This window comes from Phyllopteryx taeniolatus, chromosome 20 (assembly GCF_024500385.1).
Source record: "Phyllopteryx taeniolatus isolate TA_2022b chromosome 20, UOR_Ptae_1.2, whole genome shotgun sequence".
In the NCBI taxonomy this organism is placed as follows: Eukaryota; Metazoa; Chordata; class Actinopteri; order Syngnathiformes; family Syngnathidae; genus Phyllopteryx; species Phyllopteryx taeniolatus.
Genome location: NC_084521.1, coordinates 14,347,406 through 14,374,140, shown reverse-complemented (window position 1 = coordinate 14,374,140; position 26,735 = coordinate 14,347,406). Strand labels below are relative to the sequence as shown.

The 26,735-nt window shown below is 43.0% G+C and overlaps 1 protein-coding gene and 1 long non-coding RNA gene across 2 annotated transcripts in view; one reads left to right on the top strand and one right to left on the bottom strand.

Moving 5' to 3' along the window:
- The window catches only part of zfhx4 (zinc finger homeobox 4), an 88,594-nt gene extending 75,809 nt beyond the window's left edge, over window positions 1–12,785 (bottom strand). Inside the window, exon 1 of the mRNA XM_061758250.1 lies at window positions 12,380–12,785. The gene's annotated coding sequence lies outside the window, so the exon portion shown is untranslated. The remainder of the gene's footprint in view (window positions 1–12,379) is intronic.
- A 7,422-nt stretch (window positions 12,786–20,207) lies between these two features.
- Window positions 20,208–26,735, top strand: part of LOC133470536 (uncharacterized) — a 53,011-nt gene continuing 46,483 nt past the window's right edge. Inside the window, exon 1 of the long non-coding RNA XR_009786012.1 lies at window positions 20,208–20,356. This is a non-coding gene — a long non-coding RNA (uncharacterized LOC133470536). The remainder of the gene's footprint in view (window positions 20,357–26,735) is intronic.

Sequence of the window (26,735 nt, the reverse complement as noted above, 5' to 3'; positions counted from 1 at the left end):
CAAGTCATTTAAATAGACACATTGCTCCATCTTGTGATCGGATTGGTGAACGTTTTTTTAAACTCGGTGATCGGCCACAAAAATCCTGATTGTGTAAAACCTAATATACATATATATATATATATATTTGTTATTGTTATTCTCATATACTGGTACTCATATACACAGTGTCCCCACTGTTATAATCTGTTTTATTTAATTTCTTAAAGGGGGCGTGGGGGGGTCTGTATTTTAACAAAAAAAAAACACATTGAGCCCTTTGCAAACTGCTACATGAGAATGATCTTGGAATGTATTTGGTATTACAGTTTCAAATTAGGGAAGCGCAGTTGGCTAAACTTCCTTAGTCGACAATGGGGAAACTTAAAAGATCTATTAATTGTTGCTTGTTGGGGGGTAGGTGATTCTATCTGAATGTTCTGAACTCCTGTTTCCAAAAGAATTCAAGCGAATTCTAATTAATCATCATCATCTAATCATTTAACGTTATTATTTGTTTTTTTCCGCCATTGTTTTGGGGAATATGTCATATTCCTGTTCTCCGTTGCAGTCACAGAGGAGTGTTTTGTTCAGACGGGAACAATAGCACAGCACTTTTTTTTTAAATGTCAACATCTTTCGACATTTCTCTGAAATGCTGTTAGTATATACACGAGCTACCAAAATTGCACAGTTTCATCCTTTTTTAAGTTGGACCGTAGACAACCCACCTGAGAGTGCTAAGCGATAACAAGATTAGCACCTGGGAAAAAAAATACAGCAAGAAAAGACATGCACACATTACTTTCATATCTGTTTTTTTGCCACTTCTCCAGCACAGCGGTTTAACTCAATTAGCAAAGAATGTAATTTGATTTGCAGACTCAACATGGAACTTCGCAAGACGCCTGCACTCTCACGCAGTACAAGCGAGCTATCCCTCTGCTCCCACGTGCTCGCAGCTAAGAAAGAAGTATTCATTGCTCATACATGTGTGTCAGCCTGAGTGTGTGCCTGCCTATGCATGAACAGTGGAAAGATCATGACACACATAAGTGTGAATCAGGCAAATGACTGCTGATGTCAACGTGAGTCTCTTAATCAGAGAGGTGCAGAACAAAAAGAATGCAAAGCACGTCAAAACAAAAGTCAAATTGTGTGCCAGCATGTGTTAGCACATCTCCTGTCCAACTTTCGTTACAGTCAACAACTAATTGTGACTTTGTGGTGCGATGTCTTTAGTAATCTGCCTGGCTTTGTCTCTGCATCTCACCAGAGATGTGGATTAGCGCTAAAACGATGACTGCTTAATCCTTGATTTACCCGTACTAAATAAATATTAATCTAGCATGCTCATCATGCTCTTGTAAGGTACAACATACACAATATGAAAGAGTTTAGCCGTTACATAAATCATGGCCTTATCTTTTGGATGAGTCTAAAGCATTGGGCAACACGCACGCACGCTCACACACACACACACACACACACACACACGCGCGCGCACACACACACACGCCATACTGGGATTATTTGCCAAGTGAAATTATTAATCCTGCTAAATACAAAGTATGAAAAAAAAAAAATCTCAAAATGTTTTCTCTGGGGGTGTGTGGATGCACACAATTATGAACCAGCACGAGGGAGAGCAAAAAACAACACATATCACTCATTTGTGTTGATTCAGAACCCTCTCACACTCTCACTCAGCCTCTCAGCAGGTTTGTTTAGCGAAAATACTGCTGGGAATAGAAAAAAAATGAAAACTACCTTTGCTCCCTCTCACTCACACATACACATGCAAGCATAGCCCCACACACACTTAAGTTGACAAGGCCATGGCAGTGCAGCGTAGAAGAGGTTAAGCAAACAGTGTCCACGTCAGTCAAGGATAGCACACACTCACAGACAGACACAGAGCACAGTCTCTGACGCAGGCATTTCACATCCACCTGGCAAATATAAAAGGCCGGTTATACTGTATCAACTAGCCAGAGCCCCAAATTCTTTGCTTGTTTTGTGCGATCACAACTGCCCCACTTTCCAAACAACTCATATTTCCGACTCATTGATTTGTGAAGAAAAAAAGATAGAAAGCATTTTTTTTTTTGGAAAGAGTGGTACAATTCTGGGAAGATGGAAGAGGTAGCAGTGTAGCTACGTAGACCAAATGGATTTGAAATACAACAGTCAAGATGATATTGATGTGGAGACTTTCATCTTGAATTTGAAAGGTTTCACAATAATTTGACATTTACTATTTAGGAATCTACAGCCATTTGGTTTAGATTTTTAGAGGCTTTTTAGATGTTTCCTGCAAAGTCTAATCTGGCTTTCCTGTTCTTTAATATTACTAGTGGTTTGCACAATTTTCTAAGTCCTCTATAAACCTAAATGTAGATTTTGACAATGTTTGACAATTTTTGTCACCAAGGAAAGGATGTTTGCTGGTTATCCACTTTCACTGGCTTCAGTAGTGTTCCAAGCTTATTCTTTTCCCCTTTTTTTGTGTTTTTTTTTTTTTTTTTTTTTTTTTACCAAACCGTTGATTTGGTCTAAGCCGCAAGTAAGGTTTTTGCTAACCCTCCTTTTTGTTTTGTTTTTTATTTTGTCATGGACAGGGGTTATTCTCGGAGCAAATGTTTAGGGGTGCTGAGTCAGGATACATTTTGTACATTTTAATGCAATTCCATTCCCATATTTCTGAAAGAGAAGCAGCACTTTTGGGTAAGATCATGTTTATATACAGTAAATGTTATATACAGTAAAAGGTGCTGTATTTTTGTTGTTAAAATCTTGTGTTTCGAACAAATAATATATGGTTATATATACACTTTAGCTTGTTTAAAAAGGACATACAGTAAAAATCTAAATCATCTCTCAGGTTTTAGGGGTTCTGGGTTTCAATTCAAGTCGTGTTCTTTCCAGGTTATCACTAAAGATGGCTCAACTGTCAGCCTTGCCTTACTCAGGTCTTGTTATTTTCTTCATAAACATAATCATAGGGCCAGTACCCCGACAGACGCCACAAGCTATGTGCCCCGCACTTAACCACCAGAAGAAAAAATAAAATAAAAACGAAAACAAAGAGCATGCATATGTTGCTGGACATTTTATATCACATGATACTGGTGCAGACAACAAAACAACACAAACCTTTGGGCTTGAATACTCATGACAGGTCTAATTTCTGGACCCAGGGAATTACTAATTAACTTAAGCTTTTGGCTCTATATTTAATTAGAGAGGTCTCCAAATGAACTTTAGACCAAAGCCATTTGTTTTTTAAACAACCTTGATGCCCCCATTTTTTTTTTTCTTTCTGACAGCTGTTGTTAGTTTGCCTTCTTCTCACACACAAAAAAAAAAAAAAAAAACACAAGGAAACCACAGTTGTTACTTAGGCCATTGTGGGTACTTTTTCTGGTTACCATGAGAGGGAGCGAAGAGAATTTTAGAGGGGCTGAGGTGGTGAAGGTTGAGATGGAAAGAAAATAGTACATTTTAATTTAACTACAAACAAACAACTGTCAGATGTAATTAGTGTGGTTTTTGGATTAGTGGCGAAATATCCCTTTATCAAATAAACAACATGTCACGCGAAATCCAGAGCCGGTCCACTGAAAGGAGAACCAAGATGAAATGGACGCATTACCTTTCTGCTCGCTCTAGGAAATGATGCTATTAAGTACAGTATAAGTTGACATAAAAAAAACACTGACATCTACCATTTAAAAACGGTGTATTAAACGCTTAAAAAAAAACATTTTTGGAGTTATCTTGTGTGTCAATAGTGAACGTGTAATTTTTACATTTTTTAACATTTTCAAACACATTGATTACGCCTTACTTTAAAAAAAAAAAAGTAGTGCATAATGTATTTAACGGGTTGTGAAAATATTACAATTGTAAATGGTTTCCCAGTGATAGTTTCTGCTTTTGCTTTTAAAATAACACCATACGAACTCAGGACCATCCATCACCATTTCCTGACACTTGTTTGGTATCGTGTGCTAGGCAAAAGAAGCACGCTTTGCTTTTTTAACAATTCCTGCAGAGCCGTCTTGTATCTGCTTATCCAAACGGGGATGAAACAGGACAAAGCTCCCCCTCTCTTATTTAGTCTAGGGGCAAAGAGCTGATTCATCAGCCAAAACCACTGACAAAAACCGCCCCTGCTAATACCTACAATTTCATACAGGAACATTCCTGCACCCGCGCTGCTCTTCTTCTTCTTCTTCTTCTTCTTCTTTTTCACCACTGTCACACAAAAAGCCTCATTTTTTCCCCTCCCTTTTAAAAAGCAAATAATTAAAGATTATTCCACGGATGATGCCAGGCAGGAAAAGTCCGGGTTTGAGAGCGATACTGTTGGCTGGAGTCTCCCCAAGGGAGATGTGGAGATGTGCCTGTTTTAGATCATTCCACCAGAAAAAAAGAGATCTTTTTTAAACACTACAAAATGGCACGTACACTAACTATTCCACCCCCCCCCCCCCCCTCCCCCGTATACTATTTAGTTAAATTCTAATATTTCTTGAAATTACTTCTCTAACACGCTTATCATTATCAGTGGTAATGTCTTCATGCAGCTCAAGCTAAATTCGTTGGTAAACTTGTCTCATTTTTCATTACACTGTTGTTTAAGCCCACCAGTCATGCATATTTAATTAGCCACTTATTCCCTGATGAGCCCCGCCAATGGCCCTGGAATTCGTGTGCAATTGCCTGCAGGAATAGCAAATGCCAATCATCACGGCGTCCACTTGCATTGACACTGGAGAACATGCACGGAGCGACGCGGCGAGACGATAACTGATTCCACGCGGATGACATATATAAATGTGTGGATTTCTTTTTTTTTCTTTTTTCAATCAATTTGATATACAACATCATCCTCTCCTCACGAATGTGGAAATGTCCTGTGACTGTGCTCTTCAATCTGCGTCTTTGTCTTTGGCTCACAAGGAGGAGAATGTATCATTTGTCATGAGACATATTGTGCTATTGTGGCAAACGAACCTTCTGCAAACTTAGTCATTCATTCAGCAGCTTTTCTTCCCCATAATTTAGGGCATCTTTCCAGGCTCTGTTGGCTTGACCTTTAACCAACAGCTGGAGATTCTGCATTAACGCTTCTTTTAAAAGTCTTCTGTTGTCCTGAAGAAAAACATAAGAAAAGCCGTGCGCCAAATGTACAGCATGACAGAAAAAGTTTAGAAGTGGATGAGTGTTCGGGATTAACAGCCGCTGCCAATGTGACATGTCATAGCTGTCAACAGGGAGAAAAACATGCAGGGGAGCAAATGAAAGATGACAAAGAACATGTGACAGACACCAGCAGAGAGACAAGCAAATAGACAATATAACATAAAAGGGGAAGCCTCTTTTCTCCCTTACAGCAGTCCGTTTTGTTTGACCTAAGACTGAGAACCACAGCTCAGTTGGTCCATGAAATCTCCTAACTTCCACTTTCAAACGCAAAGATTCAGCATATTATTCTGCATTAAATAGCCAGACCCATAGCTAATATCCTGGAGGAGATGCTGAGCAGGCAGGAGAGCCTGAGAAAAAGGACAGAGAACATAGTGAGAGAGAAGGAGAGGAGGGGGAAAAAAAATCCCCTCTTTCTGTTTTCCCTGAAGAGATTGATGAAGGCCCAGTGAGATGAGAGCGAAAGAGGGGGTAACACAATCCCGACTGGCGTGAGACCAACAGCAACAAAAACATTTAGATAACCGGGCTCAATAATGTACCATTTCAATGAGGACAAAAATTACATTTCCTACAGATAACATGCCCCTTCCCATAACACGGCCTTGAAAAGAAACCAGAAAACCGTGTCGTGCTAAAACACCGTTGCGCTGGTGTATTATGCTCGCTAGCACGGCGTTGTCTTAACTGCATTAGTATCCTTTTACCCCACCAGAGAATGTGATTTAGGCTGCGTCCACACGGGAAGTTTTTTTATTTTTATTATTATTATTATTGTTTCCACAGCAATGCCGTTGGCGTGGAAGTTATTTGAATATAAAGCTAAGAAAACGATGAAAAATGAATCAATAAAACTTTAAAATTGGCTTATGTAAGGAAATAGGGGATGTTAGTTTTTGACATATTCATAATATTTTTTTCTGTGTGATTCAGTGTCCTAAAACACAGTGAAGGTCAAAGGTAAATTACCTTATCTCAATCCTGACGTGTTATTTGCTTGATTTTACATTAAATAGTTTTGACAAATGAGATGCCAGTAAAAACTGCTACTTTTCTGTCATCACATAAAATATCAAATTTCTTGCTACCTGCCCTATAACACGCTACTGACAGATAACTATCAAGCATGCACGATCGAGGTGTTACATCAGCCGTGGTTCTTGTGCATAACCATACCGCTTAAGCCACTGGTGTCAGACTCCAGGCCCGGGGGGCCACATCCGGCCCGCCACATCCATTTATGTGGCCCGCGAAAGCAAATCAAGTGCGTCGACTTCATGGTTCTTCCTAAAATAACAACATTGCAAACAGTCTTCCCTTTTACATGACGTTTTTTGCACACATTTTTGTTAGCAATCCCCATTTCAAAATAAACTGAATTAACAACTTTTGACTGGCTTCTGGTTTCAAATATAGTTATTCATCGATTTTTTTTGTTTGCGTGTATATGTAATAAACTGAGGCAATTGTACATTTACTGTATATGTGTTCGCGCTCATGACGGCCCTCCGAGGGAAACCATAACTACGATGTGGCCCGCAGCAAAAATGAGTTTGATACCCCCGGCTTAAGCGGTCACCCATGTGCATGATACAACAAGGGCCCACTCCACCTAAACACTCAGGAACCACAGCCTACTTGATCCTGGCAAGTGGTACGGGTCACAGCCAGATTGCTATCGCCACCTCTCCAATGCACCCAGCGCTCACTTCCTTTCACGCCAATGTCTGTCAAGTTGCTTGAGAGGGGGAAGAGGCAAGAAAAAGAGGAGATGCAGCAAAGAGAGGCAGAGAGAGTCTTTGTCCTCCTCTACTCAGCTCCAGCGTGTTTCCTCCTCTGGTTTGGCCACCATTTGCATATGAAAGGCGAGGGAAGGCGTGCAAAAGGTCATAGAAAGAGGATCCTGTCCAATAACAGACAACAAAAACAGGCCACATCGGCCTTTGTGGCGTTGCATGTTCTCCGCCATATTACCTCAACCCCCCGCACTGGGATCATTTCCATACAGCAGACTCAATGGCCGATGATGACGCTTGATCATAAATTAGTCACAAAAGTTGGGTCGGGTCACATGGAAGTCACGGTGGCAATTTGAAGCTGTGCCATCCGCCCCGCCGCGCTCATACGCACAAAAACATGCACACACATTCACATAAAACACACCTGCTTCTCTCGTCCAGAGTACCAAGACAATATCCCAACAAATCCACCTCAATGTGGGAACAGTGGATGTGATTTTGGAATGTGAATGTTACCTGACTCACGACATCATTACAAAGGAGGTTTGACCTGAAGGGGGCCTTATACATATTACATGACAGCTTACGTCTGCCGGCATCTGAAACGGACCAGAGAACACCGGCCTAGCGTTTCCGTACTGCAATTTCTCGACCAACAACAGCGTCCGGAGGCAGCGGGACTGATGCAAGGGGGGGCGAGATGGCTGTGGGGGGGGGGGGGGGGGGGAGTAGAGCATTTCATCTCCCTTTCATCTCTGTCACCCAGTCAAGCATTCAATGCCCCATTCAGCGCCCGGCCAGCATTATGCAAAATAATGCTAATCCCCTTTCCCGTGCTTTCACACTTGTATAAACTGCCGATCCTGCCTCTGAAAAGCAATTATATCAGTTTACGTTGCTGTCAAAAAACAGGATTAGCATGCAACTACTAGTAGCAGTAGCGAGGCCCAATCTTTAGCCACCTTTGGCTAGTATCCTTGTCCGCCAGAGGAGACTGAGACTTATTTGGATAGAATATAAGTTTTAAAAGGCAGAACACCATCTGCCGTTTTTGTGTGTTTGTTTGACTTGACAGAAACCGAGTGATGTCCCATAATCAAAAACAAACTCAGTGATGTCTCCGTGCCAGTCTGATCAGACGTTACACGTGTGACACGCCACTGAACCGCTGTCGTCCAACCAAAGAAACCCACCCGCCACACATTGACGGCACATGCAAACGCACACAGAGCAGAGAAGCAGACATAGTGGGGGATTTTTTTTTGGGTGGGGGGGGGGGGGGGGGAGGCGGGGGGGGGGAATATGCAAATGTACGTACAAGAGGAGCGTGTGTGCAAATAGGAGCTGCTTTAATCTGGACAGTCGGGCCTCTCGCACTCTAACCTTCTCGTGTTTGTGCGTTTCTGGGGGGGGGGGGGGGCGGGGGGGGGGGGGGTGAGGGTGACATCCATCCTGACTGGCAGCAGATCATGGGACATTAGTCAGCACAATTAAGCAGGTTGTCATGGCGACTAATGAAATTTGGCAAAGCAGCCAGCCAGAGATTTACATAAGTGAGCTGGTTATGCGCTCGCCATTATTCTTTCTCCCTGCCGTGGCGTTACAATAGAACCACTTGTATCCCGGCCCACATACCCACCGGCGCTACAAGCCCTCCTCGCGCTTGACAATTTGCATATGTTAATATAATTAAGTGCTAATTACACTAAAACTCGCATATTCACAAGCAACCTCCCCAGGAGCTACGTAGAGGCTTGATCTTATTCCAAGTGTTTAACCCTCCTCAGCGATAGGGAGAAAGCGTGTGTGTGTGTGTGTGTGTGTGTGTGTTCGCTTGGTGGTGCCCCAGGCCTGACACAGGAAACCCCCCCACCCACACACACACACAACCACCACCACCGCCTGCCCTTCCCTCCTAGAGATGTAACGCTGAGCTGCAGCACACTTCCTTCGCCCCTCACAACAAGGAAATAAAACAAGTACAGCGACATAGCACGCGTCTAATGGAGCCCAACCGAAATTCCACCAAATAGTTACGATTACAATTAACCTCATGCATTCGGCTTCTGATCATTTATGAGCGAAACATGCCGACATTGAGGTCTACGAGACACAGTCCAGAAACAAAAGTGGATGGGTGTGTAGGCTCGGCATTTTGATGAAGCAGGACATGGCGCTTGTGCCTTTCAAATTGTAATGGCCGTGAATCTAGAGGAAGCCAAGCGGTCGTGCCACAATTAGAGCTCCTTTGTGCTTCTTCCTCTGTCGCTTTCTCCCTTTCCTCGCTTGTTTTCTCTCTCCCTATCAAGCCGTGTGTTCAAAAAAAGCCTTAATAAGCAAGAAGAAAATATTTGGGGGGGTCGGGGAGGGGGCTTTCCCACCCTGCACTGTGCTGCTGCTGGACACATATGGATGCAAGCACCCGGCAGATGGTACAGGAAGGCGGATTGAATAAACACACACCGATAGGCACACACGCTCCTTGATGAACGTCTGGAGGGAGTCAAAAGGCCGATTTAGTTGACTCTCAATGAGATGCATGCAGCATTATGACTATAGTAATAATATGCTCCTCTTTTTACTAATCACCACTGTGGTCATTGTGTGGCAGCGCACGCACATACGCCAGATGTTGCTTCATCTTGACACGCTAGTCTATGCAAAATATTAAAGAGGATGAGCGAGAGGATGGAGAAATATCGTTAGAGCGAGCAGGCCGCCGTGTGGTAAGCTATAGTGTTCGCTCAGCCATGACAGTTTGGATGTCGCGCTATAGGAGAAGAAGGAGGTGTGCGTGTTGGGGTGGGGGGTGGGCTTTCCCTTTTACTAATACCTGCTACTTGGATTACACAGCGTCTTATGTATTCAACCGGACTCATATTTTCTCTTCCTGCCTTTTTAGGCAAATTGGGTGTCTTTACGGTGTAAAGCAGCGATATAGCCCTCCTTACTGAAGGCCTATGGGGATTGACTGAGATGAACATTAAAATGCAGCGATAGCCTCGTTCCAAAGCTCCTCTCTCTCTCTCGCTCTCGCTCTCTCTCTCTCTCTCTTTCTCTCTCAGCAGCAGCAAAGGCTTCTAAATCATCCAGTCTCCTCTATTAGACGGGAGACTTATTGAGGTAGAAACCATAAAAAATGAAAAAGGGAAATTTAATCCCTGAAATATTGATTTGCACATTAATATCAGATAGGCAGAGGGCAATCTAGCTGGGTGGAAATGACACATTGTCGACCCCTAGGAGAGGCTCGAGCCAATCTTCTTGCTGCATGTGTCTCGGGCCCAGGAGTTATAGGACAGACTCCCCCCCACCCCTCCACCCCCCAGTCTCCCTCTCTCTCTCTCTCTCCATCTCCCATCATCTCCTCCTCCCCTTAACCCTCGCCTCCCCCCTCCACCCTGGCGTGTGCACCCTTAATGAAGGCTGCAATACTGCAAACGCATTAGCTTTTAATAATCAAGAAGCATTTTCAAGCCAACAGCTATTGTCCTCAGCCCATCTCTCGCTCTATGTTTTTTTTTTTTTATTTTACCCCCTCCTCATCGCTCCCTTCCACTGCTATGGGTGAAACGAATACAGCAAGCTGCTTAACTAACACGCAGAGATACACGCTCAGCCCTTTGATAGAGCTAAGACATCATGCAAAGGAAAAACAAAAACAAGGGACTCGCTTTTGCAAACAAACCTTTAAAAAAAAAAGAACTCATTTGCAAGACAAGAAAATAAGGGTGAGACAATAGGATCACTAACTGATGAAATTCAGTGCAATTAGAGTCATTTCATCTCGTATATTCAGATTTTTACTCACCCAAATGGGCCTTTTTTAATTTTATAATTCAAATATATTTACAAAAGGATTATCCATCCAATTAAAAATGCCTTCAAAATATACAAATTGTTCTGATTAATGACATCATTTATGACATTATGAGTGGAATTGAATAATTTTTATATTAAAAAAATGGACAGTTTCATAATCATAAAAACAATGGTAACCATTCTATTTTCGCTCCCGTCTTAATTCTTACAAAATCTGTAAATTGCAAAATACTATTTTGCAAGTAATATTCAGACGCAGCCATTTAAATATTGTGGAGTTGAATAAATTAAATTTAAAAAAAAAAAGCCAAGTAATAAAGCAAGTACGGAGTTAAATTCATATTAAAAGACAAATAATACTCGGAAGATTTCCATGAAATAAAGGCTGTCCTGCACTGAAAGATACACTTTCAACACACACACACACACACACACACACACTACACGGTTGTAAACTCGGCTTGGAGACAGGCTGGCCCCTTGGCCCTGGTGTTTTTTATTTTTTTTTTCTGTGCGATCGATGACCTCCACCCAATCCCACGACCTGTCACTTGTGTCCCACTTTGAGACGTCTTTTGTTGTTGTTGTTGTTTACCCCCAAGCCCAGCCCCCCCCCCCCCATCCCACACCCCCCCAAAAAAGAGGAAAAACGAAGAAAACAAAACGTCTGGCACGTTGAAACTAAAGCAAACGGATGGATGGGCGGTTTAAAGATGAATAGCAATTGGCAAGGTTAGAAATGTACGTGCACAAATGCTTGTTAAATTACGAATCGATTCGAATGGGAAATGGGAACTAAAATGTTTTGATTGAATTAGATGACGAGAATGAAGCCGATGGTTCTCCCCCCACCCCTCACCCCGGGTCTTCCTCACGCTGACACCGGAGAGGTGATAGAGCTCTCCCGCCCCGGGACTCGCCACAATCAGCGGCCGGGCAGTGGCTTCTCCCTCGCGGGCAGCTCAACCGGAACACTTCCCGCTAGTGGAAGTAGGACGACTTTTTAAGCGGAGCAGGTGAACGTATTTGGTTGTACACGCACGTTTTTTTGTTTTTTTTTTAAAAAGTCGTTATTTCAGAAAAATCGAATCAAATTGCGTATTTGTTGGCGTTGCTGACACCGAAAGGTTGCTTCCTCCATTGGACGTGATTCCGAGTAGCGTCCAAAAAATGGGGATGAAACGTGAGGAAGTGAAGGGAATGGAAGGGAAGGGGGAGGGGGGGGGGAGGTCATGTCCGAGAGAGGCTTCACCGAAAGCGGCCAAACGTTTGCTCCCGTCGCGGTGCGGCGGGACACTTGCGAGTATTCGTCCGGCTCTTGGTTCCCTAAAGGCTCGCGTCGACGCGGTCGCGAAGCCGCGCGTAAGAGCTCCACCGAGGCAAAGTGGAAGGAGATGCACGGACAAACCGGCGTCCACATCCGACTCCACTGCGGACTCGTTTTTTTTTTTTTTTAAACAAACAAACAAATAAACAAACAAACAAAAAACGGCATCCGACACCTGTTCTCCAAACTGACCCGACGTCAGTGAACCGGCAGCCTGATAGATAATCGATAGGCGAGCCGCAGATGGAGCGCACACGCCGAGCCGAGTGCTCGATAAAAGTTCAAGGAGAGAACTTACTTTCTTCCCCCTTCCAAAAGCGCCACCTCCGCTCCTCTTCGCTCGAGCTCGGACCCCCAAAAAAAAAAAAAAAAAAAAAAAAAAACAACACAACACTCACATCCAGCACGCCGACGCGATGACCGAAAACAGACGGAATTGGAAATAATCCTCCCACTTTGTGATGGGCAAAGAAAAAAAAAAAAAAGGGAGAGGGGTAAAAATCACAAACGTCAAGCGGTCTTAAGAGTCCCTTATTTTGGTTCCGGCGGCGGTGAGACGACTTGTCGACGGGGCTGCAAACGCGCTCGCTCCTGTGGACGGAGGCTCGCCAAACGCCGAGCTTGAATAGGAAATGAAAATCCGATAGCGCTTTATTCTGCTAATTATTATCCTTTTAGCCCTGGTTTTTTTTTTTTTTTTTTTTTGAAAAAAATGGCTGATTAAGTTGAGTGCGCATGTCTTTGTGTGTCCATTTCCCGATATGCACTCTGGGAATGGGTCGAGAGACGGCGAGAGAGAGAGAGAGAGAGAGAGAGAGAGAGAGCGCGAGAGAGAGAGAGAGAGAGAGGAGGGTACAGAGGAAGAGGAGGCGGAGAGAGGAGGAAGAAGTGTAATTAGTCAGTTGATCAACAGTCGCCGCAATGCAAATGAGACGACCACAGAAGGGAAAGGAGGGGAATATAGGTCGAAAAGAGAAAGAAAAGAAAAGAAAAGAAAAGAAAAAAGTAAATAAACATTGTTTGACATTGCATGCAGAGGCGGAACAATGGAAGAAATAAAGCAGGATGGGCAAGAAGAAGTGTATCATTTTTTTCCATACCGGTACGACATGTTTTGATGGGGGGGGCACCATATGTTACATTTTTTTAAAAATAGGTTTAGCATCATGCAAACATATCCACCTGTAAGTAAATATTATAGATATTTTTTATTTTTTTTTAAATGGAGATGAATATATGAATGAAACAGCAAAATATCACAGGCACACAAAATAGTGGGCACCAAATCTGCACGTTGTGCTTACGTGTGTGACGTGCACGTACATGTGTTGCACCTTCAGGACCATTAAGGGGCCCGCGTGTGGGTTCACAAAGACCCCCAAAATACTGTACAAGTTCAGCCCCCCACCCAAAAGTGCCCCTATTGAGCGTTTCCATGCAAACTGTTTACTGTGTGTTTTCTCAATGGCGGCTCAAGACTTTCTCTACAGAGGAGAAAATCAAGAGATCTGGTTCGCCTTGTTGGGGGGGTGGGGGGTGGTGAGGGGTGGCGGTGGTAGGGGTGGGGGGAGGGGATCAAAACTGGGGGGTGAAGTGAACCGGGGCTTGGGATGTGATGATAAGGCTGCTACTGGCAAGTGAACTACTTGCTCCACTTTGCAGCCATGCACGGACCGGACCGGATCCTTAAGAAGCCACACGACCCCGGGCTTGGTTATTCTGGTTGGAGACAGGTCTTTTGACACCAAAAGAGAGAGAGAGAGAGAGAGAGAGAGAGAGAGAGAGAGATGGGGGAGAGGGGAGGGGGGTGCGAGGGGGTCGAGGCTCTCACTTTCTCGACGGATCCGAAGCTACTGTTGCAGCTACCTCCGGGTCCTCCAGGGGGGTTCGCAGCCTGCGAACGCCCGGCGACGCTGCGCGCACAGGCGGCCCCGAGAAGAGCGCCGCGGCATCGCTCGCGTCGCGTCGCGTGGCGGAGTTGAAGTGAAAGCGCGCTGGCGCCGGTTCGCTTTGCCGAGCGTGGACCTTTTTTTCTTCGTTGCGTAAATTAAACAGCGAAACCCGAGGATTACGGTATAGTCGTAAAACAGCCATTTCTCCTTTCATTTAAAGGAGCATCCTTTAGGTAAACAATGCTTTTCTTTTTTTGCTTTTTCTCCGTTCTTTTTTATGTTCCTCATTTAAAAAAAAAGGGGGGGGGGGAAGCTCATGTAAGGAAGTAACACTGGATACCGCTTATCTTGAAGTCAAACCCCCCCCCCCCCCCCCCCTATATTTCTCCTGGTCTCCTCCCTCTCTGCGCTTTCTCCGGTGTACCGCTTTATAATAGACAACATTCCATCTCGGTCATAATTGGTCATTTATCCGCAAAGGCCGCTCTGAATAAATGTGTGCGTGCGCGCTACAATATAGCCACACGCCAAAAAAAAAAAACCACGTTCTTATTTGTAATTTCAAAACAATATAGTCGTGAAATTGTCCTTATGAAGCACTGAAGGGTGTTGCGTTTTATTTGAAAGACACGCATTAGCATATATACAGTGTGACTGTTACAAAAAACAAATACTCATCAGTGTATCAAAATTGGATCCCATTCAAAAGTTGTTGTTTTTTTCTTTCTTTGCCGCGCTTACATTAATAATGAATAGAAAATGTCCTGTATCACTTCACATAAACACTCCCAGTTTGGTGTGTTTTAAAGGGGAAAAAAATGCACCTATTTTGCCCGATGGGTGACCCACTGTGCCTCACAAAAAAAAAAAAGCCCACAGCTGTGACCCACAACCTGACACAAGCATTGACCCACTGGCCAAGTCTCACTCTTCCACACAGTCGCACACACTGGTGCAACAACGACAAATAAAGTGACAAAAGGCAATTCAGCTTGAAAATTAGGTGCTGTGTGCTATATGGAACAACACGAGGCGGAGGGGGGGGGGGGGGGGAAATGCATCTCAAAATTGATTCATAGAAATTCTTTCCATTTAAATCAGTTGTCAAAGTGGCAAAGCAAAGTTGCGTCCCAGCAAACAGCAAAGTAAATCAAAGAGAGAAAAATCCCCCCCTTTTCATTTCAACAGCATTTCTGTCTTTCAACGTCTCGCTCTCCCTCAATCGGCAACACGATGCACTTAAGCCATAAAAACGGAGTAAAATAACATTCAAAACACAACCGGGGGGGGGGTGAAAAAAAAAAGAGTTTTGCCCATATATATGCTTTAACATCAACTCTGCATGCTCACGCGTCTTTCGCCCCAAAGCCATCGGACAGTGCCACATAAAATATGTTATCTCTTTAAAAACAAAAAAAAGAAAAAAAAATCCTTCAAATGTACATTTTCTTACCTCGTTAAAAATCACCCATTTAAAAAAAAAAAATCACAAACACCACGAAGCCAGTGAAAGGGAGGAAAAATGGAAGGAAAAGATGTAGATGGTTAAGGTACCTTTGGTATAAAGCATTCCGTTTGGCAGTCTTTCTCTTGCTCAGTAGCGATCCGATAATAGCATATGGAAAGTGTTGTTCAAAATGCGCACATTTGGCACATTTGGCATTGAGCGCGGAGGAGCAGTGATGCGCTGCTCCAACACGGGAAATGAGTTGCGGATTGGACGCAGCCCGCCCGGGTGCCGACTTATCCCACTTTAATTTAATATTCCGCAATCACACACACTAGTGATGGCATATAATTCAAGGAGAAATTCGCAGGGAAGGAAATGCTTTGTGCGTGCGAGCGCGCGCGCGCGTGGCTGTGCGCGCGTGTTTTCACACCACTTTATTTGATTAAGGAGACGCAGCACATTTTGGATTTTTATCTTATCCCAAATCAATCCGTATTAATATTATTTACTAATATTTAATTTTTTTTTAAATTTAGTATTCCAATTATTTTTTTGGGGGAAATATATATTATAAAACAATCTACAATTCAGACATGTTTGCGCCTCTTCGTCACACTGGAATCAGTCCTAACACAAAAATCGAGACCCATAAACGCTTGTTTGTAAAACACTGAAGCCAAAATCAATGTATTGGGACATTTCGATCGATTATATAAACGAAAATCCATACGCAACATGAGACCGGTATCAGCCCACTCTTCCGCTTCACTTTGGGAGAGAGAGAGAGAGAGAGAGAGAGAGAGAGAGAGAGAGAGAGAGTGGGAGTGGGGTGGGGGGAACTTAGAGTGTCTGCACTGAAAACAAAGAGTACCAGTGCAGACCTTTGCCTCTCGCTTTTAGCCAACAAGCCCCCAAACGTGCACCCCACCTTTTGTCAGATGGATTGCGACATTAGCACCCCCAAATATGGCGCATTTCACTGCTGAAACAAACTGCATCTTTGTTTTTCTTTTTCTTAAATGGCTAAATTAAGTCTTTTGAAATGTAACTATGCATGAGTAGTCTTAGTGAGATTTCCCCTCCGCACACTTTTTTTTGGGGGGGGGGGGGGGGTAACCACGGACTTGAAAGTACTTCCAGATGCCCGCTGATAGTGCACCACACTGATGACAACAATTAAATGCCCCAATCAAAGGGGGCACACTGGATTATGTTGCATTTTAGGGGTCAAGGGGAATCATTTCATCAATTCATCCCACCCGCCCCCTTCCCCAAACAGCCACCTACCCCCACCACTTTGACATTTGTTTTCATAGCAAATATCACATTTCAGCATCATGTAACCTATGCAAGCAACAATCGTGCACTGCGGGGGGGGGGGGGGGAGAGAGGGTGGGGGCAACACAATCAGGTATGCAAATGGCTAAATGGAGTGCCCTCCTGTGCACTGTCAGATGAGATATTGCATAAAGTGCATTAATATGCAACATGATATGGAGATGTGTGTGCATGGGTTAGGCTTGAGGGGCGGTGGGGGTAGCGGGGGGAGGGGGGGGGGGTTGTAAAATGAGGTACCAGTCATGTAAAATTTACATGCATGGGACCACAGCTGTTTAGGCTCTGGAGAAAGGAAAGGGAGGGGTTTAGATCTGGAAGGTGGTGGGTTCGGGGTGGGGGGGGGGGGGGGGGATCACCTGGGGTGGTGTGTCCACACAGCCTCCAGTTCAGTTCCACTCTGCTTATTTTATAAGAGCAAATCAATGGCCTCAACCTGGCTCACGCATGCCGAGCAAAGAAGGCTGCCATGTTGGCGGCATGGAGGAACATGTGTCGTGCGGTGGCGTGGAGGAAGTAGGAAGAAGGCGTTGGGGTCACTCAGCAGAGGTCACCCCCTGCTGATTTCTTTTTTTGTGTGCCTTCCCTCACGAGAGGATATCAACACAGACAGGAAGATCCAAAGCAGCACCAGCGATTCCTTTTCAGCTTCACCTCACCCTGCTGCCCTCCTCCCACTTGGCCCTTTGCGCCTGCCATCTTTTTTGATATTGATGCCTTTTTAATAGACACGTGTCCGGTCACTGTCCTCCATATATGGACTGCGGGTTGGGAGGGGGGGGGTGTTGTACCCCCAAACACACCTGCTTGATGCCCCAACACACACATCCACAGCGAATCCTATCGATTATCACTCAGGAACATGCACTTATAGAGCCGTAACACGGCAGTGGATGGGAACAATAGCACCTGCGTGATTCCTGCTCAAGGCAAGCAACTCAAGCCAAAATAGAAATAGGAAGTAACTTGGCCAACATATTTGAATGTGTAACGCAGAAATAGGACAAATACATCAATAAATACATATCAAAAGCAATAAAAAAAGAGTAAATGAGAAGGCCCGCCCATATGGAAGTAAGACTCTATATGGTGTCACACGGCTTATTAGAGTGCTTCCTTCATGACAACCCACAAGCTTGAACATGTCAATTTGGTGGTCCAAGAGGTCCTTTTAGATCTCAGCCTCTCTCTGGGGGACTGTCACCCCTGCACTTTCCCCACCCCATCATCCATTCATCCATGCACCCCCCCCCCGCTCTCTCTCTCTGTCTTTCTTAACACGCAGTGGGCCACCCCAATGCTGCAAATAACCTGGCCTAGTCAGTACCAAGAAGTCAATTTGATGTCAACACATTGACATCCCGGCATCAGCTTATAGCCATGTGGTCTGTGCTTCGCAGAGAAATTCTCCAATGAGTGTAGCAACAAACGTACTAAAAGCTTAATATTAAAGTCATACTAATTTGTATATCCATCAGCGTAAACGTCAGTGCACTTGCAACGTGAGCCGGTCCAACAAAAGTGTGCTATAACCGTCCCGAAACATCGTTATAAATAAGATAAAGAAAGAAAAACAAACCCCAAACGGTGAATTTTCCACAAATTACCAAGCACTACTTTTTTTACAAAATCACACATTTTCCGTCACAATTTCAAAGAGTGACTATCAATGGTGAGATAACTTTACTATAAATTTTTGGGCTGAATTCTACAGGGATTTACAATAAATATTTAAATATATACGCACATACAGTGTGTATATATATATATATATTTCTTTCTATATACACGTGTGTGTGTGTGTGTGTGTGTGTGTGTATAGCTATGCTGTATACTAGAAATGCATTGACACAGGAAAAGATGTGACGCTCCAAAACACTTGTTGGCTTCATCAGAATGTTAAACTAAAGTCTGCATGAGGGCTCTTCGCCTGCCTTTAGAGTGGCAAATCATTCATTTAACCACATGACCTGGGTTTAAGCAATCATTTGGGTTGCAGTGACCAAGCATCAGTTAGCAAAACTGGTCCAGATGTAACATTTGGACGCCAATATGACTCCTAGCAATCATTTATTATGATAGCCAAAACAGATGGCATTATTTTAAAAAGCGTCGTGCTTTTGCAAGAAAGAACAGCTTGCATTCATACATGCAAAATAGGTCTATAAAAGTTAACAAATGTACATGATCAAAACTTCAACAACAAAGTGAATTTGCACGCTTCCGCTTCCACTTCCACATCATTTTTATATTTGCCAATGTGACTGTATAAAACAACAATATAACATGTAATATATTTTATTAGATTTAGGGGAAAAAGACAAACGTTTATTTGGGTAAAAAACAAAACAAAACAGATTTTGCTATAAAAAAAAAAAGAGTGGATAGGAGTGGAAGCAACTTCACACACACGCAAACATGAACCTTGTTATGTTTTCAATTTGGGTTGAAATGCAGACATTTTCTCGGGTTGCATAACTGACTTCTCCCTTCAATTAAATACTATTTCTCCCAAACAAAATGTCGTAATCATTGCACACAGTGCAGTTCACCAGTGATTTGTTCTGAATGCTGTGTGTCTTTCTCAGAGTTGTGCATTTTTGTGTGTCCTGACCTCGATACTTGCCGGGTTTACAAAAAGGACGGGAGAAAAAAAAGACATTCTAAAAATACATTTAATTGATAAACAATTAATTCAAACATTTAAAACAAACATGAATGAGTAGTGAAAATTGTGAGTGGACAAAAAACAGAGACAATATTGATGACTGATTTTAGGGAGGACTGGCTTAAAAAAAACCCCACAAAGACTCATTTACACATAGTTAAAGAGCTTAAATATGATATTTATTGTTCATTATGAAGATGTAAATTTAGGGAGCCCTGCACTCTAAGAGAGGCTACAGGCGTGAGTCGATTTTCTGTGGCAAAACCATTACACTCACACGCTGCGTTCGTGTCACTCGCTGACTGTGATTCCAAGATGGCCGTGCACCTGTCATGGTGCATGGTCACCGTTGCAAACGGAGATCATCTGAAGGCCTTTAAAAGCTATATGACACACACACACACACACACACAGTACAACCAAGGGTGCTGGTTCAACACTGCTCCAAAAGCCTGCTGCTTTCTTTTTTTTTTTAAAGCCACTGTCTGACCCTGGCAGGCTACCTCTTTCTGTGTCTCTCTGTCTATTTCTTTTTTGGTCCCTCTCTCACATCAGAAGCGTTGAAATGCACCCCAGGGCCAAATAGCACGGAACAACCCCTCTGAGAAAGAGGGGTGGGGGGTGGGGGGGAGCTGGAATCCGTTTGCCCTGATATTTCACCAGCACTAGCCAGGAGCGTGGGGAGAGAGGGAAAGACGGAGGGGGAGAGAGAGGGAGAGCCATGGGATGGATGGGAAAACGACAAACCAGGGCTGCATTTATTTGGGGTGTGTGTGTGTGAGAGTGCCACACTGTAGGCTGTAGGATGGTCTGGAGAAGTGTGAGGTGCCGCTGTTAAGTGGGAAAGAGCATGCATAGGCTTAAAAAAAGGGGAAAAAGGTGGAGGTGGTTGTTGTTGGGGGGGAGATGGAAGGATTGGTCATGCGCAAGGTAAGAAAGAGGCTTTGTTTGATTGTATGTGGGAGGATGAGGAGGAGGTAAGGGGATGGGAGGGAGGTGGCTGAAGCTGTTGTCTGGGGTTATTATTATTGCAGGCAATCTGTGTGTGCGTGTGTGTGTGTGTGTGTGTGTGTGTGCGCACGTGAGAGAGAGAGAGAGAGAGAGAGCGAGAAGGTGAGATGAGGCGATATGAGATTCAGCTGCAGGGTCATTATATATATATATTTTTTTCATGTCACAAGGCTAAAAGGAGGTTTGAAGTCACACATTTCCTGTCACCACTGATTGTACAGGCTCCTTTGCATTGGTTGGTGCTAACCTGACATATGACCTCCCCCAGTAAAGGTAATCAACCAGTGTGAGCACCAGGCTGATTGATATTTCTCGTAATATCACCATAACAAACAGACTACGAGAAAAGCAATATTAGACAAGGAGTGTTGAAGAGAGTGCTTTTTGGCCACTTTTGGGGCATTCCACCCAATTTCATAGGGAGACAGTTAATGGGCCTTTTTTTTTTTTTTTTTTATAAGGCGCAGGCATCAATCAAGAGGTGTCAGGCGACTGCTGAATCTGGGCTATGCTCCTCTTCACAGATGACTGATTAGCAAGCCAAAATCACCAGATCCATCTTCCGACGGTCACTTTTATTACAGTCATTTTTAAAGTGACAGCAACCTGCCTTGTCTCACAACACAGGCCACCGCATATACAGTATATTCTCATCCCTATTCTCATCCCGGTTGCCCCCCACCCAGCCGCATCCGTCTTCCTATCCCCTTCTGTCACCCGCTGTTTGGTCACTAACTCTGCTATTGTTTGTTACTCCTGCTTCTTCTTCTTTTAACTACTTTTATCGGACTTTTCCTTCTCAAACACACACACACACATCTACTGTGCTACTTGTATTAGAGTTAGTCTCCCACTCTCCTGGGCAGGTTGTGGTGGGTTATGTTTGGTCAGGGTTGTGTGGAGAGGACGACACGGAGGGGAAAATAAAACTTACAAGAATTTTGTAAGGTGTTTGTATGTTAAGGATACAATCATTTGTACAAAAGGGCCAATTTGTATTGTAAAAGTAATTTTCAATCAATGGTAAACATAAATGTATCATTTGGAAAATACGGTTTTGTGGCAAACTACAGTGCTTGCGTTTTAAAGCACAGCATGTCCACCATGTTTAATTAAGTATGGAAGATAATACAACGCTCAATTTTTCCAGGCAATTTCCTTCTAAATTATTGACCATGTTTGTGTTTTGTTATCAGAGAGATGTACCAGGGCTCGAAGTTTACCGTTTTCCAGTTGCCCTCGCAAAGTCAAAGACAGTCACAGCCAAGCAAGCAAAACGTTCCCAATTGGGCAAGTGTATGAAAAAAAATATTAGATGATCCAATATTCACGTAAACATGAAATTAAAAGTGTGGAATTGGTTCTTTATACATTGGTTTTTGAGGCATTTGCGGCAAAATTGACAGCAGTACATGGCAACAACCTGCAGAGGCGCTGTTGATTCAGTCTCAACGAGTTTGCTGTTTAAAGAAAACAACATAAATTAAGCTAAAGTTGAGCTACATCTACTCAGACTAAGGCATCAATCCTCTGGGAAGCAATTTTTATGCTCACTAACATTGGGAATGAAACAGGAATTCACAACATACACAGATCTACCATCTCATTCGAATAAAAAAATAGATTATCTTGTTGTGTTGTAAACAGAGCTTTTCAAATGTAAGGTCGTCGTGTTGTCTTACATGAGAACATTTCCTCTGTGCAAGATAGCCATAAAAGAAACAGAGTGCATTGCGTAGGTCACAGCTGCACTTGCATGGCAGTATTCTAAGAAAAACACAGGGGGGGGCGGGGAACAAGTGTTAAATATGTAATATGTTAGAGGAAAAGGGAGTATCAGTCGACTGAAATTAGTTTCACAGCTTGTCAGTCACATTTGTCCTCCTTTTCTCAGTTTATTTACAGGCTGTGTTAAAAAAAATATTAAAAATTGCAGCATCAAATAATGATTGTAAAATTGTTCAAAATGGCAGCCGAGATGCATATGTTTACCTAACTGTTTGCGTACACACGAGGCTTTGGCACTCTCACAGAGCTCTCCTGTGTCTTGGCAGGAGATATGCTAATCGCAACTGACATCAATCTGAAAAACATCAGGCCAAGTAACGTGTCTAACATTACATTTACAACCTCTCGAGCAAAGAGGCACACACACACACGCACAGGATACACGTGAAGTGGGTCAGGTGAAGCATGCAACATATTTCAGAGACAGACTGCCATTTACAATGCCCTCAAAAAAAACAAAAAAACAAAAAACAAGAAAAACTGATTGAACAGTTTGTCACAAACAGGCCTCAATTTTAAAGAGCTTTGGAGTCATGATAAAGACAGAAAGCATTCGTCTTTACTTAGTTGCATTAATGCTGAAACCAACATAGCTAATATTCCTTCCTTTTGTTCAGACACTTAAAGCTATGATTTCTTTCCTTTCCTTTTTTTTTTTTCTTGGAAAAATGAGTCATACTTTTTTAAAAGCTGCGATATGCATTAGGCGTAGAGGACAACCTGTGGCATATTTAACAGCTAGAGACCCACCTGAACATCAGAGTGACTCCGACGTGTGTAAAATATTTCTTGCTCAAACCAATTTGGTTATAGTCATGAGATGTGTACGTCTGGGTCTGTGTGTGTGTGTGTGTGTGTATATTGAGGGGGCCGATAGACAGACGCGCACACAGGAAATCATAGTAATGGTGCTAGCAGCTGTGCCTGGCTAAGTGAACACATACGACTGGAGATATAGTGGATCAGTCCTCCCGAAAGCTTGGGATCAAGTGTGTGAATACGTGTGGGTGTGACTGTAATGTAAAGTTTGAATTGGCCCTTTAACGTGCAATCTTGGAGTCATTTGTCTGACAGAACGTAAAAAGCATTTGAAATAGCAATATTTTTATCATTTGGTAAGAAACCATACAAAATATAATTAAAAAAAAAAAAAAGTGCCATATCAAAATACGATGTAATAATAAATGTATGCACAGGGAATGTGAAATTCTGCTTTTTGTGCAACATGCTCCCAAAAAAAAAATATTATATTAAAAAAAAAAAAATCTTAATTTCAGATCTTAACCTTTGTACTATATTCTACATTTCGTGAAGCACATACACATAAAATAAAATCAAGTGCATGCTTTAAAGGACTATCAACCTTCTTGGCACACACCAGGGTTCCAATAGTGAACCCGTTCTGAACTTTAGCCAATGAAAAGTATTTTATGTGAGAAACCTTTGATGACAGCCAGTAACGAGTGTGAAATTCCCCTTAGATTAAATGTCCTAGGAGTTGTATTCCCATCCTGGAAACACACACCTGTGTGAGGATGTAAGTCTACACAAAAACATACACATGCACTGTGATTCTCAGTCAGGGTTTACTCCTCTGCAGGGGACGACACAGGAAAAAAAATAAATCCTGAGAGGCATACACGCATGCACTGTAGCACAGTGAAGTGTGTGTGTGTGTGTGTGTACGTGTATATATATATATATATATATATATATATATAAACAGAGAGAGAGAGAGAGACACACATATACATAATGGAAGCCCCTTTGGTCAAATAATTGGGAATTTTACCAAGATTTTGGGGGATAATAGGCCTCCAAATCATGCAAAGCCTCACTTCAGCAAAAAAAATTTATTGGACACAATTCTTCCAAAAGTAGGAGCAGCCTCACCAAGTGATGCTAAGACAAGAAGAATGTGACAAGAGATCAACAAGATGAATATACATTGATAAAAGTTGAGTGTATTAAAAGTGAGTTACATATTTTTGAGTCTTATTTTTGCGCTTGTATGTCATTAAAGACACGTTATTTTTTTTAAATGTATTATTTATTTCACATTTAATAAATGTTGTATGATAGTGATATTTTGACCCTAGAATGGACTATTTCAATTTCAGTTATTTCCTGTGATTTAAATTAGCGGTGGATCACGGTCCTAACTGGTTTTAACCTGGCTAAGATGATCCACTGTACTGTAAAATGCTTGATAGTGGTAATACTTAACTACTTCACCTGGTGTAGATATTTGAAATAAATAGGAGTGTATGTCAAAATAATCTTCAAGTTTTTATTAAGTTTTGAGGCTCAATCAGATTAACTCATGTTATGGACTTTCATAACAGTCACCTCACCACTTTGCAATGCCACGTGGTTGTGGTGAAAGGGTTGTCTGCACTTAAGAGTCAAGGCTGAGCACGAGGAGGTCAGACAGAAATAAGTCTAAATAAAGTCTCGAACTAGAATGCTTTACAATCTTCAGCCAAACATATTGATCAACATTGTGCTTAGCGAAGAGAAAGTTGCAGTTTACAGCATGTATGTGCTTACCCTCTCATGGCATGCGCTCCTTTTGCCACAGTTCTGCACCATAATTACATTAGACTTATGACCCCTCACAAGGCTGGGGAGCTGGGCCATTAAAAAAAACATCTTAATTTGATTTTATTTCAAACAAGAGAGACCAATTATGGAAGAGGAGGAAAACGCTGCACATATTACATATGAAAAGGAGAGGGGTGCCCTGTTTTTTGTTTTTACTTCACAGCCTTCAATGAAAGCTCCTTTGTTGTCTTCTGCTTGACTGACTTTAATAAGAAACATTCCATTGTAATGAATGTTACTTTTACATACTGAATTTGTGTTCCTCTGCGAAAGTCAAATTCCTAAACACAGCCGAATATGCTAAATGTTCACTGAAGTCAAACGACAGTGGCAATGGGTGTTGAAACAGGCAGAGTACAAACTCCCATTCTAATAACTGAAGCACAAGCTTACATTTGTCTTCTGAGGAAGGAAACAAAATATAGGACTGATGAGATTTTACACAAATAAGGTGTACCTAAATGTCTTTGGAACTCCATCCATCCATTTTCTGTACCGCTTAGCCTCATTAGGGTTGCGGGCTTGCTGGAGCCTATCCCAGCTATCTTCGTGCGAGTGGCGGGGCACACCCTGAACTGGTCGCCAGCCAATCGCAGGGCACATATAAACAAAGAATCATTCACGCTCACATACACACCTACGGGCAATTTAGAGTCTTCAATCAACTTACCGCGCATGATTTTGGGATGTGGGAGGAAACCGGAGTGCCCGGAGAAAACCCACACAGGCACGGGGAGACCATGCAAACTCCACACAGGCGCGGCCGGGATTTGTCATATTGGATTGAAAGTGTAGGCTACACATTTCTCATAGCCTCTAGGTGGCGCTGGCATATTAGAATGAAAGTGTACCGCTTTGTCATAACCTCTAGATGGCGGCATACATTTATAAAATGGGAACGTTTTGTTTTCATTTTCCCCTACACCGATGTATAATGCGCACCATTGATTTTTGACATTTTTTTTTTGGCGGGGGGGATGCGCATTGTTCACGAGAAATTACGGTAATTTACAATTGCACCGGATAGCCACTGATGCGAACAAAGGCTGTCAGTTCTTATATTGAGTGGGAGGGGCGACTCATGCTGAATCGCCAAGTGTGTCGCGGGGTGCTGTTTTAGCCACGGCCAAAAATTCAGAAAAACTGTAATGGTGAAAAAGTGTTTCATGTGTCCCTGCACATTTTCAGCATCATCTTCAAACACGTAATAATGTATTTAGAAACAGAACTGAATTCACATTTCAGGGTCTTTTAAGATTCCACTGAAATAGGATTTTATATGAAAAGTGGTACATAGGCGGCACGGTGGCTGACTGGTTAGAGTGTCAGCCTCACAGTTCTGAGGTGCGGGGTTCAATCCCCGTCCCCGCCTGTGTGGAGTTTGCATGTTCTCCCCGTGCCTGCGTGGGTTTTCTCCGGGCACTCCGGTTTCCTCCCACATCCCAAAAACATGCATTAATTGGAGACTCTAAATTGCCCGTAGGCATGACTGTGAGTGCGAATGGTTGTTTGTTTCTATGTGCCCTGCGATTGGCTGGCAACCAGTTCAGGGTGTACCCCGCCTCCTGCCCGATGACAGCTGGGATAGGCTCCAGCACGCCCGCGACCCTAGTGAGGAGAAGCGGTTCAGAAAATGGATGGATGGAAGTGGTACATAAAAATATAAGGACAGCTCGTACCAAGCTGACTCTCTGAAGCTGTATCTAAACTTGTGATTTACACATAATCCTCTAGCTACTGAAAGATGCAAAATATGGCCTCAATAGATGTGCTTTTTAAATAACATCATTTTAGCAGGGATGGAGAAAGATATGGAGGGAGAAGAAGACACCATGAAGGAATTGGTTCAAAGTCCTAAACTTCAGCATTCAACCTGTTACTGCCAAAACTGTGTGTGCACGTGTGT